This window comes from Anser anser, assembly GCF_964211835.1.
Source record: "Anser anser genome assembly, chromosome: 8".
Taxonomy (NCBI): domain Eukaryota; kingdom Metazoa; phylum Chordata; class Aves; order Anseriformes; family Anatidae; genus Anser; species Anser anser.
In genome coordinates this window covers 7893844-7903508 of record NC_139728.1, presented here as the reverse complement: position 1 = coordinate 7903508, position 9665 = coordinate 7893844, and positions in this window count along the sequence as shown.

Below are 9665 nucleotides of genomic sequence, written 5' to 3'. Positions count from 1 at the left end.
TGTATTCAGTTAAATATTAAAAAATCTTTAGGTTCTAAGCCTACTCATCTTAGAATATGTCTCTTCGTGTTATCAAGCTGGATTTGTGTGGCACAAACGTCTTACCCCACGTTTACTAAACCTCTGCTGAGATTACCTGCATTCTTAGATTTAGGCAGCTGCTTAGATGCATTTATACCACTATTCAATTTTTCTTTTATGATGGTGCTTGCAGTCAGAACAGCAGTGTGAACTTGTCAGAACAGCGTTAGTTTTCTTCCAAACCTGCTGTGGAAGCCTTCCTGTCCTCTTGCCCCAGTCTCCATGGGACTGGCAGAAGGTCCCCGTGAAGAACTTCACTGCCCCAGTGTCAGGCTCCAGGGCACAAAGACTGCAAAAGAGGAAAGTCTCTTGTGGAAATTTGGGTTCTTGGGATCTATTGATTAGTGCATTGCTGTGGCAAAGAATTAGTCTCCTTTTTCAAGAAAAGGTCTACTTCAAGGGCTGCTGTAATGATTTTTTTTTCAGAATTCATTTAAGCATGAACATAAATTTACTTGCATGTGGATATACACTCTCTCATTTTCAGTATTTCTGTCCTGTAGGGGCTAGACATCTGCAGTCACTTAGCAGAATGTTAATGCTGGTGTTACAGGCAAATTATTAACACCTGCTCTATGGGAGTCACTTCATCACTCTACCGTTCATCTCAGCAACATGTTTCTTCGCTAATTCAGGCAGACAATATTCCAAAATGTCTATATAACTTTGTTTAATTATCTGAATTCAATAACTTTTTCAAGTAAAGTATGTTTTCTGCTGTCATCTCAGAAAAAAAGCTCTGGATGGAATGGCTGATAGGTATCTAACTTTCAAGAGAGAGTTCATTCTGAGCTACCTGGTCTTTTAATAGGTACTTCTCTGAGCATAAAAAAGGGCAAAGTTTGTGTCCATATCACTTTAGTTTCTCATTCTCATCTTAAAAAAAAAAAAAAAAAAAAGGGTTACTTTAGAGATTTCTCCGGAACTCGTGTCCCCAGAAGTAAAATTGGACTGCTGAGTTGTATGCTTGTACTGTTGACGTCTTCTCTTGCTGTGAATTGTGTGGAGTTATTTGGTGGACACTTTTGACCAGGTCTCCCACTGGTCATAGTCCCTTCTGATTTTAGTCAATGCAATTCTAATATAGGTGAGCGGCTCCTGCGTGTTCATGAGCTTCTCTTTTAGTTCAGACAGGCATTAATAAGTGGAGACTAGAGCTGTGTTTTTCAAGCTGCCTTTCAAACAGCTAATGTGAAGGCACACAAATAAAGGAATTCTTGAAGAAAAATGTGGAAATACTTTTCATCCTGTAGGTTTTTACAAAAATGGTTTTCAGCTATTTGATTTTTTTCCCCCACAAGCTTATATGATAGAGCATCATACCTCTAAAATAAATATCCATTCTGTGCATGTGTTCATTTGTAACTTCTAGTGTTTTTCCTCCTACATTTTTCTGCAAGAAGATGGAGAGTGATACAGGAAAGAAAAGGTAGAAGATCATTTGGGGGAGCTACTGGAGAAAAAAAACAAACTACATTTCTGCTTTCAAAGAAAGATCACCTAACAGAGCTCACTTGTCACTTATATGAATTCAGTGTGCTTTCTTAAAAGTAAAGGGAAGATTTTAATCCATTTTAAAACTAGAAGCTTTTTGATCCATTTAGAAAGTGGAATTTCTTCTGTTCAGGTAGGATGTCAGGCTGATGCTGCTAAACTCTTTCTAGGACTTGAGCTTGGCATCCATTTGGAACATTATTCAGGCTATGTTGTCTTGTAGACTTTAGACTAATTGCTTATGACTTGTGTCTGCTTCCAGAAGCATTTTATAGCCAAAACTAGTACAAACTGGAGTTCCTGGTACATATATAAAAGCTGGTAACTAGTGTTTGCTGGTCATGCATGGATATCTGATCCTAAATTCTAGCTGTTACCTCGTCAGAGATCTCATTGGTGCAATTTTACAGATTTTTAGAGAGTTTTACAGATAAAGTCATTGGAAAGAAGGATGGAGTGTTTTAGGAAAAATAATCCTTCAAATGAGGCCAAAGAAATAAGCTATGTAGTAACTATGCAGCACCTACATGTTCTCCTGCATGTTTTCTTGCTTTATTTATTGTTGTCTAGCAGCTGCCATTTGACTTCTCATCTAAGGACTTCTCATCTTTTTCATCTTCACTGTAATGATCAGTAATTTTCTGGCTTAAAATAGTCTGATTATTGCCTTCTTACTAGAAATTGACTGTTTATCTAAGAATTAATTTAGCATCTTCCAGCCTTTTAAGAAAGCAATTATCATATAGCCCCACACATAAGAGAAAATTTTATGCAACATAAAGCATTACAGGTTTTTTCCCCCCTAAGCTAGAAGGTAATACTGCACATAGGTAGATGTACTAGCCATTAGTTTTTTTTCTTACATAATCCCTAGGGAAACCCTTGCAAGTAAAAATAGAAATAAGAGGTTTTGATTTGCTCTCTGTGAGGTTCCTCCCCCTTTGTCTCCCGCCGAGTGGATTAGTGATTGCTCTGTCAGGGGGCCATAGCAGACAGCCATTTACAAATTGCAGTGACTGCATGGCGAGGCAGCTGTCTTAGGGTGTTCTCTCCAGAAAATACCACTTAGGCCCCCATTTCCAGGAATCGCGGCACTTTCTTATTGATTTGTAGGTGAAGTTCATGGCATTAGCTGGCTCTTGTTCGTTATGACAGTTGTGAGCACATGGTGCTAGAAGGAAGGGTGGGTTGACAAGCGGTTCTTTGCTCTGGGGTATGCTGTCTGCACAGGCTGTCTGCCTTCTGGGGAATGCTCTCTGAACCAGTAAAGAGGTGGTTTGGTTATTAATTTGTTTTTAATTTGTGATATGGTGAAGAGTGTAAGAATTCTTGAGTATTTGTTGTAAATTGTATGTACTTTTAGTAATACTTTCTCTAATATCAATGCATTCTCCAGCACATGTAGAATGACTGTGAACATCTGTGATCCAGACCTATTTGTAAAGCTTTGGTGATAATGCCCAAGTTACTGCCTCTTTGTTACCTCAGGCTGTGACGTCTTCAAATCACAGAGTAGCAGGGGTATCAAGCAGGAGAAGTATGCAAACAGGAAAGTCCGGAGTGGGATGGAACAGAATAGAATAGTTCAGCTGGAAGGGCTGACCTAAAAGACCATCCAGACTATCTTCAAATAGTGTGGGCTATCCCAACAGGCAATGTTTTTCCAGTTCAGGCCATCAAAACAAAGCAGCAGCCAAGTAGCTCTGACATCAGAAGTGGCTGTACACAGCTTTTGTGTATCTCTCAGATGATGAGGCTTTGACTAGATGAAATCAGTCAATGTCTGGTTGCACCTTAGAGGAGTCAGTTATGAGCCAATTTTATTTCTCTGTCGCTCTTCTGTTTCAGCTGACTATAGTATTTTTAATTTCCTGACCTGATCTGGTATTTGGCATTGCTGAGTGCTGCTGACTCCCAAACCATTCCTTCATTTTTCTAATTGAATTTCTGGCTTTTAATACCATAATTATCCTGAGGATATCTAGCTAATTTACCAAGACGAATGCATTTCTTTTTTGAATGAAATCATTTAGGTCTTCCAGGATATTGGGATCTTCAGAATGCAACAGAAGGATGGGAGAGCATTCTGCCAGCAGTAGCTATTGATAGGAAGTTGAAGAAATTATTTAATAAAAATTCATTTTTCTGATGTTACCTGTGTGGGTTTTTTTATTTTTATTTTTTTTTATTAATACAGTCAAGGATAATACAAAGTTAGAAATTATTTCAAAGATTTCAAAGTTATGGAGAAGAAAACAGAAAATAAACTCATGCTATTGTATAAATCTGAATGTCTGCTTCATCGACCAGCTCAAAATACAGATAATTCAAAGCAGAGAACCATATAATGCATAGAGAAGTGGTGAAAGGTGTGGTGTAGTTCTCTGGTAGGGGAGCTTAAACATTTTCTGAATTTACAGCCTGGGGGGCAGGGACACCTGGGGGGTAAATAATATTATGTTATGAGTAGCTTGCAGAGAGAATAGAGAGCGATCCCTTACTGTTTCTCACTATGCAAGATCTAAGGAAGATGAAATAAATTGCTGTAACAAACCAATGAAAACTGGCAAAATGTAGTGGTGACATGTTCCCTAAACATCTGCTTCTCCTGGGGTCACAGTCAAGATCTAGAGCTTTGTATGGCTGCTCTAACATTATGCTCCCACTGTGAGGCAGAGAAGTTATATAATACCCAATTTGTACAGGCCCTTAGGAACTGAACACCCATGATCGTGATGGGAATTTAAGACAGTGAAGTACCTCTAATCTAGGTGTTTTTAGGGCTCCTAAATTAGAGCCTTACTTAGTGTATTTTTTCTTTGTGTTTTGAAAAAGCAAAACTGTCTTAAAAAATAAAAAGAAACAAAACTGAATGGATCTAATCACATCATTGAGCCTTTCAGCCTTGTGGTTTTAAATAATCATTTTAAGGGTGTTCAAACACTGCTGTAGATTTTCTGCAGGAGGCAGAAGCTAACTGCTCTCCATACTGTTCATGGCTTGGCAGAAACATCTGTGACATGTTTCTGTATGTCTCTGGTTTTTATCTCTGCTAGAAACTTGTTTACACAGGTTGTTGGGCTGCTCTGGCTATAATCGTCTGAGTAGTATAAAAAAATAAGGGCTTAATTCTTCACTGACTTTAATTACAGAAGTACGTGAATGGTATACAATATACTGCTGAACTCAGTTCAATTTACAGGTGGTATGATGATAACGTGTGGCTGAATATCTAGCTGAAATTAGGCTAGATTTCTAAAAGTGCATTTTAAATATATGAGGGGAAGGATGGGTTAATGAAATGTTAGAATAGAAGAAAACTGTGTTTCTCTTCAGATACTTAAACCGAGGAGCGGTCGCTTGTACTGTATGTCCTACTGGTGTTGTACTGGGAAGGAATTCCATTTGCTGTCTCATTTGTTTTTGTCTCAGGATTACTGGGTAGCTTTGCTAGGAGCACTTTGTTGTGGGTATGTCTGCTCATAGCATTGAAAGTTTGCCTTGTACGTTTTAAAGTAACCAAATTTGTTTTATTTTCGTGTTAGAATGTCTATTATCTTAATATCTGAGGAAAAACTACAGATTGCTGTTTACTGGTATAAACTTGGTCTCAACTGAATTCTTGAGAGAGCTTTATTTATGCAGAATCCCTGTCTAGTGATTATAGAGAAAGCCTCTCTTAGGGAAGAGTCTAGCTTCCCCTAGTGAAAATGTGCACAAACCCTTAGGGATGCAAAAATCAGAAAATCATCAAGAAAGGCTAATTTTGCTGTCAGAGCAAGTAATATTTTGAGCATCGTCAACATAATGCATTACCATTTAATATTTGATTGTCCATAGGGATCTCACTTCTTTGTACAAGAAAGAGAGAATGATTATACAAGGCCACTACAAAATTCAGGAATTCTTGAAAGATCCTTTTTTCTAAGCTATTTTTCCTCTTTTTCCTTTTTGTTTAGTAGAAATGTGGAAAGGACAGTGATCTTCAGGATGTTTAAGAAGAAATCAATTTTCATTCTAGTATAAATATACGGTACCAAGAATGAATCAAAAATCTGAATTAGGAAACTGAGCAACAGCTATTACTGCGTGAAAATAGACTGCAGTAAAAGTATGAAAAGGAACATGGAAAAGAGAATATGTATTTGTGATAATATTGTGTACTATACTGGGCATTATTCTGATAATGCTGATACTTGATATGCTGATACATATAGGTAGATGTATTGATAATTTATATCCTCATATATATATATACATACGCTGATAATTACTGATATATGCTGCTAGTTGTTATCAGTGGTTAAATGCATTTCAACTTTGTGCTTGACTGGATCGACAGCTTGAATTACAAGACTGATTCATACCAGAAGTATTAGCCTTTATTGTTTGAGCTAGGAAACGTGGTTCTGTTGAATAAGAAAAAACATGAAAAATTGTCAGGTGTTCTATGCAATTTTTAAATACAGAAGGAGATAGTAGACTTGTAATGGGTATGGATCTAGCAATAGTGGTTCCCAACTCATGAGAAACATCTTGCTTTTAAGATATGATGTTATTTGCATACAAACACATCACAGTTTAAAACAGCATCCTATCACTTGTCCAGAAAATCTTAGCATGATGTCGCCATTCAAACGCATTGTTCTGTCTGTGGACCAAGAAAGGTAAGAAACTATTGTGGTAGATAATTACAAAGTCTATTTCACAAATAAATTGCCTGACCAACAAAGCACTGAAGTATATACTTTAAGCATGTAAGTAGTTTCATCTTGATATTCAAATTTAACAAAGACATTAGACACAGTATTTAGTTATAATCATGGAGTTCTTATCCCTTGCTCTGTTTCTTAAAACTGTATTGTTACTTCATTTGTACTGCAAGTTCTCAGCACTTTATTTGCTGAGATAGTCTCTTGATCTACATTTGCTGTTAAATCTTCCTCCATCCCCTTTTCTAGATTTATTTATTTATTTTTGCTACAGCTTAGCGTTTTCAAATAAAACACAGGTAAGGAAGATTAGAAACAAAGTCATATCAACTATTTCAAGGTTACTTTTGCATTCTAAAAACTTCCAAGGTGTTTGGTATGTTGAAATCTGCACTAGAATTTCATTTAAACAACTGGGACAGTTTTATTCAAGAGATTTTAAGGGGGAATGGGGGGAAGGGAGAAAAAGAAAAGCAAAGCTCTGGTCTATAACAACACATTCTAAATAAATCCTACATCTCATATATTTGACCCTAGTAGAAAAACCTTTATCTCAAGTTTTGAGTCACACTACCTTCATTTTTATATTTGAGCAGTCCTGTAAGAGTCACCATAACAATCACAGCATCCATGAAAAATATTACTGTACTGCTACATCTTTTGAGATGGGCAATAAAAATGTTGATTTTTTTTTTCCTCGAGCGGCATATCACTGAAAAGGTTGCCTCTGGTAACTAGTTTTTTGACTAAAAAATGGCCTGAAGTCCATACAATATTTGAGAATGCAAAGTTATTGTTCTACAACCCATGTAAATGACTTGCATCAAGCTTTTGTAATGATACAAAAAGTGGAATTCCAAATTATATGGAATTTGCTAGGATAACTTTTTCATAACCATAATTGTGCATGGATGCAGGAATGAATCTCAGTTGCATAATGATAATAAATGATAGGAGTTTGTACTTTCAGAAGAAAGTCTGAAATATCTGATGTAACACAACTAATCTGAGAGAGTTGGAGAGTAGAGAAAATTGTGTTTCAGAATTAGTTTTAGTTGCTAGAAATAACTGACTCTCAAAGCATAAAATCTAGTTTATACAACATACACCAAAAAGAGACACATTTCCTCTCATCCTATTGTAGAAACTAGCCCAGAATCCATTACTGCATAAATAAATTCAGTGGCATGTGTATCATATAGGCTTTTTATTCAAGCCAAGTTTTAACGCAGTTTGTATCACTGCTAGGTAAACAGATAGAAGCTGGAAAACAACGTGCAGTGGTGCATAGGGTTCAGATTTGTGTAAGAAGTGTGATCTACTTCTTTACGCTGAACAGGTAATTTAACCCAGGTCTTTACCACCATGCCCCTCTTTGACCTCTAAGCTTCTGAATAGCGTTATTAATATTTTCACGTAAAAAAGAAACAAATAGCAAAACAAACTTTCATTCATGCAAGTCCACAACAAGTTTGGGCAAAGTTATCTTGGCAGATTAATTTTTGCCCATCTGTGTTTGTGTGTGGGCTGTAAATATAGTCACGAGGCTCTGCAGAAAAAATAATCTTAAACTGCTCTTTCATTTAATATTGCTTTATGGTCAGTTAAAACAGATTGATGCTTACTACTGAAGGCTGCTACTGCAGTCTTCATTCACTGGGCTGAACTCTAACCTGTTTATAGATGCTATATTACATGAGACAGTCGTGCTATATTTATTCATCCAGGCTGGGATTTTTAAAGGACATGGAGGCAGCTACTTCCAATTAGTGTTATCTTTATAATCAATTATCTGAGGGTCCCAGTGTTTACAGATCTGCACAGTGAGATTACAGGATTGCCCTACAAGAATTACTGCTGTGGTGTCATGTTTTTTTTCTTTTCTTTTCCTTTCCTTTTTTTTTTTTCCGCAAGCTAGAAGGGCGAGATTTTTCTGAAAAAGTAGCAAACTAAAGGAAAAATGGGAATATGAACATGGTCAAAACTTGTGTGATAATACCATTTCAGATGGTCTCCACTCCATAACGTGCCATTTTTCTCTTACTATAATTCCATTCTAGTGTTAGTTGAACTAATATGATTTAGGTTATTACAGACATTGCAAGCAGGTCTTGAAAATGTCTCAGATAATGATGCTGTCTCTTGCACAAATGACTCAAATTCAAGACTTTCCAGCAGTCTGTTTATAGTAATGTCATCTTCCTGTAGTGTAAATCAGCCTGAGATTAGCGAAGGCAAGTACGTGTTAGCAAGAAATTGCTGCATGTGAGAGTTCTTGTAAAACAGACATGCACACGATTCTTTTAAAGTGGATATATGCTTAGTGCTACAGTTGGACAAGACAATTTATTTTTACTGTGCCTTAGATATAAGAATGCTGCTGATGTTGAGAGATCGAAAATACTGTACAGGTTTAAATTCATCAGAAGTTACTAGATGTTGGAGTAAAATTACTTCCATTATACAGTGATTGGTGGAACTTGTCAGGAAGGAAATGATGAAGAAGGTGCTTTGCTGAAATGCTGTGTGTCATCTCGCTGCTGGCTGCATTATTGCAAGTACCATAACATGGTACATTTTTATATGTTTATTACCCATGACAGTAACTGTTTCTTGCATGACTTTCTAACTGGTATGTTTTGTGATGATTCATGCTGGGTTACATCAGTTTTACTGTGTTACCTCATTCAATGAGATGTGAACTGACACAACGTGTTGTACGAGAAGCTGGAAACTTAAGGATAAAACATTTTTGTGTAAACCTAGTGATTTGAAAAAAAACCAGATTTTCTTTTTCCTTTGGGAACTGAACTTTGTGTCTGAAAGATAAATTTGGAGATGACTTTATTGTTCAAGTGTGTCTAAAGTATAGGATGGGAAAAACAGGCTTGATATCTGCTTATATAATTAAATACATTTCTAAATGACGGGGTCTAAATGTAAATGAGACAAACATGAGTCAGGAAGTAGAGAGGTGCAACAAATCCTATGCAGAAATGTTAGAGGTGAAGTTGAACTTTTTCTTTGCTCATTGCTTCATTCACTACTCACATTAGCGGCTTGCCTCCTGCTAATCTTTACTCTTTGTGCCTACGTTTGATTACAAATTGCCTCTGAGCAGTTGCTTTGTAAAGCAACCTTTGAAAATTTAGTTTGATTTGCAACTGTGGTGGAGTTATGGATGTAAAAACCTCCAGAACATGTAATGTTGAAGTAATTATGGAAGAAGTCATACAGCGGTTTCCATAATTAATCTTAACTTTCTGTCAGCTGTTAATTCTGCTGTTAAAAGTTATTGCTCCTAGACTGCCTGTTTCTTGGAGTTAAGACTCTTTCTTACCCAAGAATGAGTGTAGGAAAATCTGCATCCCACCAATA